Raw genomic sequence first — 12,462 nt, forward strand, 5'->3', positions numbered from 1 at the left:
ATATTTTCACCGTAGTACATGAAGCCAACACAAACAGAGGATATAGATAAGAAGGCCTCGGATTTCTCTTAATGAATGTGGGTGATAATATTTATGGTACGAATGTAGAGATCAAGATAACATCGAGTTTTACACAGGAAATGGAATCTTCCGGGTTTGGCATGATAAGTTTTTTACTACAACTAATTCAGAGTGACTTTGGTTTGGAAAAATGTATTTAATTGTAATATAATTATAATAATCATAGTCATTGTTTCAAGCTATATTTATGTGAACATGTTCCAAATGAAGGTTACAAGGATCATTCTCATTGTCCTGGTTTCAATGATGGAGAATCAATATTTTAAACAATGCTGTTAAATTGGATGAATTACTGAACAATGATAAGAAATCAAAGAGTGGCCTCATTCATTCATTTGAACAGTGATGACATGCGCTTGCTCTAACCTTTCATTCTCTCAATCTTTTGTATTTGGCCATTAAATTAGTCTTTTCCACTTTCTTCTTCCTGCAGTATCTCAAAGTACATGTGAGGGATCATTTGGGAATAAGGACAAATCTAAAAATCAAACTGTATTCACAATCATAATGGTTTTTGTTTGACCCCTTTATCTGTGTGAGCGCTGATAAACCTTGCCACTGTTTTCCTGCCCTACTTTAAGTACACAGCTGCAGTTCACCCTCGATAAGCTGTTAAGTGCTAATTAAAGTCAACAATAACTTGCTCAAGGGCACTTCAGCAGCAGTTACTGGAATAACATTGAGCAATTTTGATCATTGTATGTTTTTTCTTATTAAACTTTCAGAGCAGGGCCACGACTGAAACCAGTTATCTTCCAGTCCGTGCCATCGTAACCTACACGCTAATCAAACAAAGCTGCTTTTAAAACATACATGGAAAGACTTGATATATTAGAAGTGATTCTGAAATGTTTTTTCAATTCCCTGCGATAATGGACACTTTGTTTATACTCCTCTGCGATCCATGCTGTCTCAGACAACATGTCAGATCCTGCACTGATTTTTAGCACAACATCTGGATCCAGTTATGCCGAACGCCTGTATATCTAAAACTATCTGCACGTGTGATAGACAGCCGCTGCAAGCCACGCATGTCTGTTCATTGTCTGGGCGACTGACGTGCAGCTGAGAGTGTACTGACGAGGACACAACCTCCACAGAGATGGATATCTAGATCTCACTGTGCGGTGCATAGAAGTGTTAAATGCAAAGTCATAAATCTGCCGTGACACCTCTGCTGCTGATGAGAATATTGCTTTCAGATGTTTTGGGACGGATCAGAAGAATTACTTTCTCGCAGGAATGTGCAGATACGGGGACAGATTTGTGTAAGAAAAGAAAGCAGGAACAGAAAATAAAGGAAAAAGTGAGGAATTGAAGATTGTATCGAGAGCATTCAAACAACCGTCAGTGGAAACTCTGAGGCTGGGATTATGGTTCTCTGAAGAAACATGCAGATGTCTCTAGGGTTCTTCGCGGAGAGGAGCGATACGGGTTTAACTGTATCAGGTTGCTGGAGAGAAACTGAGGAAAGAAAAACACCTAAGTGTTAAAGAAACTGACATTCAAGAAAAACATGCCTCATCATTGTCTTGACAGGAAAATGATGAAGTCGCTCTAATATCTTCACAGAAACTGAAGCGATTCCAGGAGCTTATTGTAATGAGTGGACATGGAGTTTTTTGTGTTTATTCTGTAAAAAAACAAACACTGTTCTTGTTTAATAACATGTGAACATTATTTTTCAGGTGGGGGTTGAGTGCAGGGATATTTTATTGAATGGAAAACTAATATAATCTTATATTTATACTCAAAATCACATCTGAGTTATATAGAAAATAAAAGCAAAAGTTCAACATTTATTTAATAACATGCATTTTGCACTTTAGCTTAGTGGAAAGACTGAAAACATGGAAAAGCTGCTCTCGCCCAATCAAAATCTTAAAAACTCTCCCATGATACATATATGTTGTATGTTTAATCTGTGCAAAAAGTAAAGTTTCAAGTTTTCGTAATCCTCACGATTTATACTGCAGTTTTTGCACAGATTAAACAAATGCATTAACAGTAATTATAAATCAGAGTGAGGCTAGGTGTTTCCACTTGTTTCCAGTCTTTATGCTAAGCTAAGCTAAGCTAAGCTAAACAACTGATTGGCTGATGAGAGTGATTTTGATCTTTTCATCAAACGTTCTTTAAGAAAAATTTCAAAAACACAATCGATAGATTTTAAGTCTTCAACCCGTTAGCGATTATGTTCCATTTGGTCTCAGCACATGCTGCCTACATATAACTCTGCGATGCTTGTCCATGTGGGCGTATGTGTGTGTGTTTACATATAAGTACAGTGTATGTGCCTGGTGTGTGTTGGTGAGATGTGATGACTGTCCCGTGCAGTCGGTTGTTGTGTGTGTTGCGTGCTGCTGCAGAGTTTATGTTATTCTGTCCCTCCTCTCTCCCTCGTTTACTGGCTATTCTGGGAAAATCCAAATTACAGTGTTTCAGCGTGTGGTTGACTTGTGTGGTTCCAAATTTGTACTTAACCCTCCTGCTCCGTCCCTCAGCCTTCCACAACCTTCCCCCCATCTCCCTATATACCTCCCTCACACTCCAGTGACACTAATCCCTCTGTGTCTTTGCTTTCACTAATGGAATGTTTGAAATGGTTTAATTCGGCTGAACATCATTTGATTTGAATCCACACGGGACCTTAAATATCAGGATGACATGTTCGAAAGCCACATGAGTTCCTCCAAACTCTTCTTTGTCTTTTTTTCCTCTTTTCACTCTCACTCCGACTTTCTTTCCTCTCCTCTCCTTCTCCTCCTCCTCCTCCCTCCACATTTCTTGTTTTCTCTCCTTGTTGTTTTGTCCCGGTGCCTGTTGCTGTGCGGATGGACGTCCTGAAAACATCCATGTCTCCTCTAAAAACATGTCCTCCCTGCGGCTTTGCTCGCAGCTCGGTTTCTTCGCTTCCTGTCTCCCCCACTCGCCCGCCTGTAATTACCGTCTTAACCTATAGGATCTGCCCCCTCCCCCCTTCCGCCATTCACAAAATGGGTATTTTTATCCAAGTCTGAGCGACAGAGTTTTTCTCCCCCCCCTTTTTTTCTTTATTATACATCATGTCTATTTGTGTAAGGATTTATGCAAATGCTCATTTAGTGGGTCTCTTTGCTTACATAATTGCTCAGCTCTATTCCTGATACATGTTAAATCTATTCTGTCCCCTCGGAGTGACCCTGCACACGCACACCAGGCGGTGAGATATCGGACGTGTAATGGGCACAGTCGCCGGATTAAAATGACAAAATTAAAATTAAAACTCCACGGACACTGCACCTCTGTAATGGCTCATTGCGTCGGCTTACTAATGTGCCCCCGGCGGCTTTTTGACAGCGCTTATAATCACAGCTGAATATTTCTTCCTTTTTTTCGAAAGTTCACTTATTTTTTTATTTGACCCGAAATGCCACAACGCACCGACTGGCTTCCACTTCCCTCTGATGCAGATCTGCAAAGCAATTTGTTATTTCTCTCTCACAGATGTGAGGAAAGTTTAAAAATAAAAGCCCGAATGAGAGTGGGGGAGATGTCAAACTGAGTCGCCACCGCTTCTGATTTATCTTTCACTCGTTCCGCAATCGCGTCTTCATCTCGTGTGTCAGAACCAGACCTGCTCGCTCCCAGCAGACTCCTCCACGGCTCCTGTTTTGCATTTGGCACAGAGGGTGTGTTTATGCAGCCAGACACATGCATTAATGCGTGAAGCTGCGATTCGAGCCATTGCACTTTGATATGGAGCACTCTGGATGGGCTCAGTGCAGATTATGCTATGATGACCACCTCACGCTGAAGTGCATCACGTCAAAAGGCTTTAACCACAAATAGTGCGCCGAATGTGTCGGACGTGTTCTCGAGGTCGCGGGCTATTTTGGGATTATTGCTTTTCACTGCAGATTAATGAACTTCTTGATGAGGGAAAGATCTCATTAAATCTTCGGGACAAATCTGTTTTAATATCTCTCTCAGGGCAAATCTGTTATTTCTGCTCCCTTGCTTTTCAGCCGGCGAGCGAACAGCAACCGGATCATTAACCACCAGCTGCCTCGCTCGATCCCTGTCCTTCCATGGCATGTGCGGCCTCAACCCATGTCTTCCTGTGTCGCTTGGCTACTGTTGACCACTTTTGACTGTTTTCTGCTTGTGCGTTCTTCCCCAGTGGAAAGAAAACACACGACCACGATGAGTGCTCCTCTAATCCTGCGGAGGAGAGAGGGGAGAGGCTGCTCCGAGGCCGAGCCCTGTCGGTATGACCGGACGCTGGGTGACATTCTCAGCAGCATCCCCTCCGGCTGCTGCATGACGGCGACTGCGGTTTTCCTTCTCTTCCACCTCATTCCCTCCCTTTCTGGGTAAACAAAAAAGAAGGGATCCGTCGCATGGTTACACACAATAAATAAACAAATCTGCATAATTACGTAAGCAGTGTTTTGCTGAACCGCAGAGAGAGAGAGAGTTTTGTGAGTCAAGTGGCGATGGTTGCTCTCATCCCGGGTGGCACCGAGCTCTGCTCAACGTTAAGAAAAAAGGTGCTGTCATCATCAAATGCAGGTTTTTTGTCCTCTGGGGAGCTTTTTTGGTTTTCATGCAATGATGGGAAAACATTTGGGGTCACGAATGCTCACTGGAGGTGTGCTGGTTTAGACTGCGTGTGATCAGGTAGCCTGGGAACAACCGGAGAGACGAGAGCTTTTGTTTCGACTGATGGCTCATCTCAGATCAGCAGATGAGGAGCCGGTGAGGGAAGTGAGCGAAACCGCCTTTTATCCACCTTGAAACAGCCCAACTTCAATCCTGTTACTCTTTTGTTCTTTTCTTCTTCTAACTTTGATTCTTTTCTTTTTTCTTCTCCACCCTCCAAAAAATCACACCAGTCTCACCCAGACTCCCTCTTCCATCCCAGGCCTTTCTCTTCTACACCTTTAAACCTATCTGCTTCTTGTTAAAGTTTGTCCACGCCATCTCCTTTGCCTTTCCACACTTCCATCACTGCCTTTCTCTCCCTCTTTCCCACCTTCTTCCCCTGCTTTGGTTTTTGTGAAAGGGGGCTTTATCAGCGGGCCTGAATGGTGCAGGTCCACTGGAAGCAATGGACAATGGGCCCATCATCAGAGGGAAGCAGAGCCTATGAAAGAGGAACAAAGGCCCTGAGCCCAAGAGGGGCCCCACTCTGCACCTCACACCACCACAGCAACAGCCTCCACTGGCCCTGCTCACTGTGTTTGTGAGCGCTGGGGGAAAAAACAAAACGTGTGTGTGCTTGCCTGTATAAGAAAGCAGGTGCTGCCCCTTGGGATTTCTACATTATGGATCTGCCCCACTCAAAAGCCGTGGCTTTCAGCTATCATTCTTAAACAGGCTGCATTCTCCTGCTGGCACCCTGCATCCATTATCGTCCAAATCTATCTCGCTGCACGGCCGCCTGTGCACTCCTCACCATGCACCATGCACTTGTGTCTGTGAGCATGTGGGAGTTAGTGGGTACGCGTAACATGACAACGTATGCACCCGTCATGAATATGCATACTCACTTACGTGCTGTCTCCTCAGGGGAGCTGGAGACTCTTTAAACGGAAACATGTTTGCACAGGGAAAGTTGTTTTTCTGAGCCAAGTGCGAGACAAGTCCTGTCTGTCGAGCAGGTTCTTCAGCTCAAAGTGACTGGACAGGACGGAGTTGACAAAGAACTGTGTCTGCATGTGTCAGCGGGGTTGACGCGGTGGAGTCTCTTATGTTGTGAAACCTTTCAGGAAACAAGCATCGTCTTTTTTTTTGTCAAACAGCTCCTCCCAAGGTCAGACTGAACTTTGAAAGCTGACTTTTAAGCCAACGAGGACAAAGTGCTGCTGGAGAAATCATGTCAACAAATCCATCACCACTAAATTCCAGTACACTCCTCCTGTTTAGACTGGGACAAGGCCTGTGTGGGCCCATTTCTGTCTAATAAAATGATGAAGAGTTTGTATGAGTAACAGAGAATCAACTCAGGCTGAACTGCAGCTCTGTAGCGTTGTGGGACAATGAATGGTTATGTGATTATTCCTGAAATATGATATTACATATTTGAATGTGATGTACTTAGCTTAATAACAGGGATATCTCATTTCTACCGCTACAGCATTCGTACTAAAGTTATTTGTCATGCCGCTTTTTTTACTAATGAAAAGAGATTTGTCCATATCTGGTCCATCACTGCCCAAACACATCAAAGCAAAGGATGAATGTTGGTTGGTTGTCAAGCAATACATCCACTAGAGGGCAGCGCAGAGCCGAGAGTTTCCGATAACAACAAACATCGCAACAGTAAACGTAAAAGTAAACGTTTGTCATCATATAGACTCCTGTAGTTTTCTTACCAACAACCACCGGCTTAGACGATCAAGTACCTCCACAAAAAGTTGATGCGATTGTTCCACGTCTCTTAAGGTTATCTCGCTTAAACGCTAGGCTACACTGCGCAGTTTTGTCTGTTTCGTCCGTATCCGAAAAACATTCAGAAGACGTGAGCCTTAAGATGCTTCTCGTGGATTTGAACGGGGACAAAAACAGGATAGAACTCATAACGCTGAGATGACATTAGCAGTTGGGATAGCTTGGTATCCCTTAGTGCAGAATCTGTCTTTAAACTTTGAAGATGTGGTCAAATAACAGTTTTATTATTATGTGAACCAAAACCTCTAACATGCAGTTTTTTAATATATATAATATTATGATGTTAGGTTTATCACTCATGCCTTTCTAACATCTGCAGCTCCAAAGGTTCATTATATACTTATATGGATTTCTCCGAGCTCATAACCGATAGAATTTTCACTGTGAATATATCCAATATCCTCGGCTCCTGCTGCCACAGCAGTGGGTGATTATTCTTCTGGCTCTGTTAATACTCTGCAATCAGATTTAATATTTGAGGCGAGTTAAGGTCATATTCATCAGTTGACCTTAATGGGTTCAGCTGATCGGAGCTCTCATTAATGTCTATTATGCAAGTTGAGACCTCTCGTGACCTTGTGTGACTTGTCGACTTCATCCAGAGGCTCAGAGTCTTCCTGGGGTCACTCGGAGACTCTCTCTCTCTCTCAGCATAACACACTGAAATGTGCAAATTATGTGCATATGCAGTTTTGTGTGAGTGCTTGATTGCCTCTGCGGGCAACCTGCACCACACGTATTAGTTTTCCAGCTCCGCGTCTCAAAACGTCCAAATGAGTCCGGAAGTTGCGGCGTGACGGCGAAAAGGCTCGGAAGCCCAACCCCGACCACAGGTCTTTCTATTCCTGAAAACAGACAGGATACGTGGAGCATATTATTCTGCCCCAGAACAGGAAACGTGCAATCGACCTCTGACCCCAGACCATTTTGAATCATTATCTCCGAGCTTAAGAGCAGGGGCTAATCCTTGCTGTGTTTACCACACAACTGGCACAACAGCTGGATGGTCTGTTTGCAGCCAGCCTGGACCTCGTGGTGGGCCCTTGCATATGGATGCCCACCGGGATGATGTGTCCTCATTTGGATTTCCACCAATAGGCTTCAAGGAGGCATTAGAGAAATACAGTAAGCTACGGTCATCTCAAGAGATATGAGGGGCTCAGCCCAGTCTGGTGCTCTAAATCACCACATAGCCATTGGCAAATTTCACTGTTCCACCGAGAAATCGTATTAGCGCGGGATTAGTTGTTGTCCAGTGGGGAAGCGGGTTCCAGTGGTGCTGGTGATCTGCTATTAACGGACTGGTGATCTCTCTGTTCAGCAGAGGCAGTTGTCTGGAGCACTTGGTGAAAGGCACGTAGGGAGAAGAGAAAATAACAAGTGAGATTTTAAAAGGGGCTGTCACGAAATGGATTCGCGTGTGCTCATGAAACAGGCAGGACTGGAAGCTCGGTAAAGTTGTGACGTCTTGTGGGTCAACGGACAAAACATGGTGGCTTCTCTTCAATTCCCTGTGTTCCCAGTATGAGCAGTGAGAAGTAAAATGTGGTTGTAGTCGCGCAATGTCCGCTCACCAGACTTTAAGTGATAGCTGGCCTTTGCTTTCTTGTTGAGAGTTGGATGAGAAGGTCGATACCATACTCGTATCTGAACGCTAAATACAAGGCTACCACTTGCAGTTGGTTTGCTTACGTTGGCACAGAAGCCATAATGTGAAACTGTGATGGAAGCAGCAGGCACTTTATAAATACTGGTACAACTGAGATCTAAAGCTACAGGACCAGAGTGTCCTCCTCTTGATGGGTCATGAATATTGTTTTGTAGTTAAAGCCAATCGTATTGCCTTTGAACGAGATGGAGATGGGAAGTTAAATTAATACGCTTGTGTCCATGTGGTCTCAGTCATGAAAAGCCTCTAGTTGAAGGAGAATTGGTTTGAAAGTTATTTCTTAACATCATGTTTAGGAGCAATAAACGTGTGTAAATAGAATCCAAAAAAGAGGATTGAACTCCAACTCTGATGGAAAAACACTGATCATGAAATTGGAGCAGAAATGTTTCCGTTGACAAGATTGCAAAATGCCACGACAGTGAGTCGTCTCAATGTGAAGTGATATCATGTGCGTGATCTTGTAAACACAACAAACCCCACATGACAAACCCTGCTGACCCTATGACACATTCACCTCCAAAAGACAAACAATCTATGACAGAGCGCAGGCAAGGAGGGGCATATGTTGTGTAAGGCGTAAACACAGTTGTAGCGACAACTGCTAACTCTAATTAAGATTTAATTACATGAACGCAACAGAGCTAATAGTTTGAGCTGAATATCAGCTGAAAGTCGGGGGGGTTATTTATTTTCTGTTTCTCTGAGGTGCGCCTGGAGCTGAGCAGGGATTGTGTAACACCATTGCCAGAACAGGTGAACCATGTAACTATGTTCTGACTTGTTTTCCTTCTGTTGAATAAGTTCTGCCCTGAGCATGTTTCCACACGCACACACACACACACACACACACACACACACACACACACACACACAGAGACACACACGGACATGCACAACGGCACTCAGCTCCCTCAGACGAGTCCTCGCTGACACAGATGCACCAAACGCGTCATTCTCTTTTTTACTCATCCTGCATCTGCCTCACTTACCATTGCAATCACCTCCCATAGATTTTCATGCATCACCCAGTGAGTGTTTTACCTCCATTTGAAACCACTCAGTGCAATCAATGCTCTTTCATAACACAGCACGAAGGCCTAAGAGGGCTTAGGCTCATGCATGTCTGGTCAGATGTTCCGACTGTTTACTTCCCTCGTACGGGTCATTTGATTATAGATAAAAGGCCAGCTAAGGTCTTTTAAGTACTCTACACATCTAGGTTTCCATTTGAAACTCCCTTTAATAGGGTGTATCTGAGGACATGAGCATTAGCAGTGCAGGGATAAACTGAGGTTGTGCCTCCGAGTCATTAGCGTGTGTCACTACTGGGACCTCGCGTCCATTCTGGGACCTCGGTGCCACATGGGGACTGAGGTTTGCTCCGGGTCATTTAAAGAGGAAATGAACAGGGAAGCTCAATGTTTTGTGTGAGCTGCATCTTTTATTGAAATCGCATTGAAACATTACGGAGGGGAAAATACTTGGAAATAATTATCATCCTTCTTAAAAACGAAATAAGAATTGGACCCATTAGAGAATGCCAGCTCTGTAATTAAAAGTGCAAAGTAGCATTTTAACACAAATTCATCATTAAAATTGCTTTTCAAGATGACAGTTCTCCATTGTTAGGAGAAGAGTTGCCTCAATTTGAACCATTTCATTAAGACACACGCTGGTATCACCTCCTCCATGAACTGGGATTCAAGAATCTTTTCATCGTACTCTTATAACAATGTATAACAATGTGAAAAACAGTAGTTAGGTAAGTATTAAAAAACATTCAAAATGATGAGATACATCTACAGAATAGAGTTATATTAATATTTACTAAATAAATATACAATGATAAAATACTGAGCCATTATGACAACAAATGATATGTAATTAAATGAAGGTGTCGCAATTAATCTTAATTCAAATCAATATTTTGAAAGCATAGTCACAATAAAGCATTATGGGTAACGAGTGGTTAGATATAGAGAAAGAGAATCCATTGAGCGTGAAGGAGACAAATATCTGGTGCAGCTTTATCAATGCTCACTGGAGGGGATTGGGAATACGACCCATTTTAATGACTATTAATATGGATCTGACACTAAAACACGCTGGGACCTGCAGCCAAGTAGAGGAACCGGGCCAAGAAAGCAGGTTTCTCTGATAAGCTGGTTGATCTGTGTGTGTGTGTGTGTGTGTGTGTGTGTGTGTGTGTGTGCATGGAGCGTTCAAAATGATAGTGTAACACACTCCAATGAACTTTGCACTGTGATACGTGGCATTAATCCACAGCAGCTCATTGTTTTGGGGCCTGTAACTGGTTTCATTCTCTCTTACAAATCACAAAGTTCAGGTTGTGGCTGCTGGCAGATGTTTGCGTAGAGAAAGTTTTGATAAACCGGCTGTTTGCCGTGCGCCCACAAGACACTGAACTACAGGAGCATGCTTCTCAGGAAAGTTCTTACCTTCAGAACTCTTAGAATCAGGATTTTTATTGCTGAACCAAATTGGACATGCTCATAAATCTCAGTCCCCCTAAAGAAGCCGGATCCATGGATTCCTCTGATATGAATCCCGATCATGCCACACGCACCATCTCATGGAAATTGATCGAGCACTTTTTTTGTGTCATCCTTTCAACAAACAAATAAACAAACGCAAACAAATACACAACCTCAGGCAGGGGTCAAAGTTCACCGAAGTTTAACTAAGCACAAAGCCAAATTTCCCACTGAAAGAGAATAGAGAAGAGGATCCGTCTTCAGAAAGTGTAAATCAGTACGATATCAGCTATAGGGTTGGATCGTACCATGTGAAAGTTTAATGACAGCCATGATTTGATAGTTTATTCTTTTAAATTTACGCTCTCTGCTGCACAGTGGCTGTGTTTGGATGGATTTACAATAAAATCCACATGTGGTAGATATAAAGGCAGAGGTTTGATTAGACACAGGTGATGCTTCCTAATAGTTGGACCTCTGCTGGTTTCCTACCAATCACGTTGGCAGCTGGGGAAGAATTTTATTTTTGAATAAAAGTACGCAACACGGCCTGTAAACACGGGAAACCATGCGAACAGTTTACACTCAGTCCAGATGTTGGCAGTCCGACTTTATACCGTGAAGAAATAACAGCCCGACCGATGAAAGGACTGTTAATTTTACGGCTGATTAATAAAGAAAAAAGAAAAATCCAGTTTGAACATTGCCAACACTTCACGAGTTCCTGAGATGAGATGTCCCAGTCTGTGTTAACGTCCCATCTATCATCGGGGGCTGTTAACACTTTGCGGGCCGCTGGTGTCATGTGGCACTCACACAAGTCTCATGTGCTGCCAATGTGGCTTCAGCCCAACGAGATTATTTATGCTCGGGAATGAGAAAGAGCTTTGTGTTGAAGACAACGCACAACTGTCAGTGAAACACAATGAAAACAAGGACAATTCATAAACACTGCAGTCACGACTGTTTTCATGACGTGGGCTCTGGTGTTTCGGTTTCAGTTGGAATGTGTATTTTTAACGTCAAACAACACGTCCGTCCGACTCTGCATCAAAGTCTGTGAAAAAAAAAAACTGAAAAGAAACTGAAACTGAAAGACATTTGCAAAATTAGTTTGTCAATATGACATTTGGGAAAACATTCCCCGAGGGGACGTGAGTCACGATACCTTGTGACATCCGAGGCAGTCAGCTGGAGAAGTGGATCTGACACAAGTTCGCACAAGGTACAAAATAGAGTTTGAAGTACACAACAAGATTGACTTTGAATCGGGGATGAATCAGTTTCACAGAAGAAATGTGTCATGCAGCCGAAGACTTCTCAGGAAACAGACATGTGTGATACGTGATCTGATGGAGTTTCACATCTGAAACTTATCTGTGAACTTATAACACATCATGAGACATTAGACAGATTTTATTTGGTCACACTATTATTGTGGCTCACGGGATGAACCCAACACTCTATCTATCTATCTATCTATCTATCTATCTATCTATCTATCTATCTATCTATCTATCTATCTATCTATCTATCTATCTATTTATCTATCTATCTATCTATCTAACTATCTTTCTATCTATCTATCTATTTATCCATCCCTCCATTATCTATCATTCTATTCATCATCCATCTCTCTTTCCCTCCTTTCCTCCCGTTCTCTCTCTCTCCATCCATCCATCCATCTCTTCCTCCCTCCCTCCCTCCCTCGTTCCCTCTCTCTCTACATCCATCCATCCCTCCCTACATCCATCTCTCTCTCTCTCTCCCTCCCTCCAT

This window comes from Platichthys flesus, chromosome 17, assembly GCF_949316205.1.
Source record: "Platichthys flesus chromosome 17, fPlaFle2.1, whole genome shotgun sequence".
Taxonomy (NCBI): Eukaryota; Metazoa; Chordata; class Actinopteri; order Pleuronectiformes; family Pleuronectidae; genus Platichthys; species Platichthys flesus.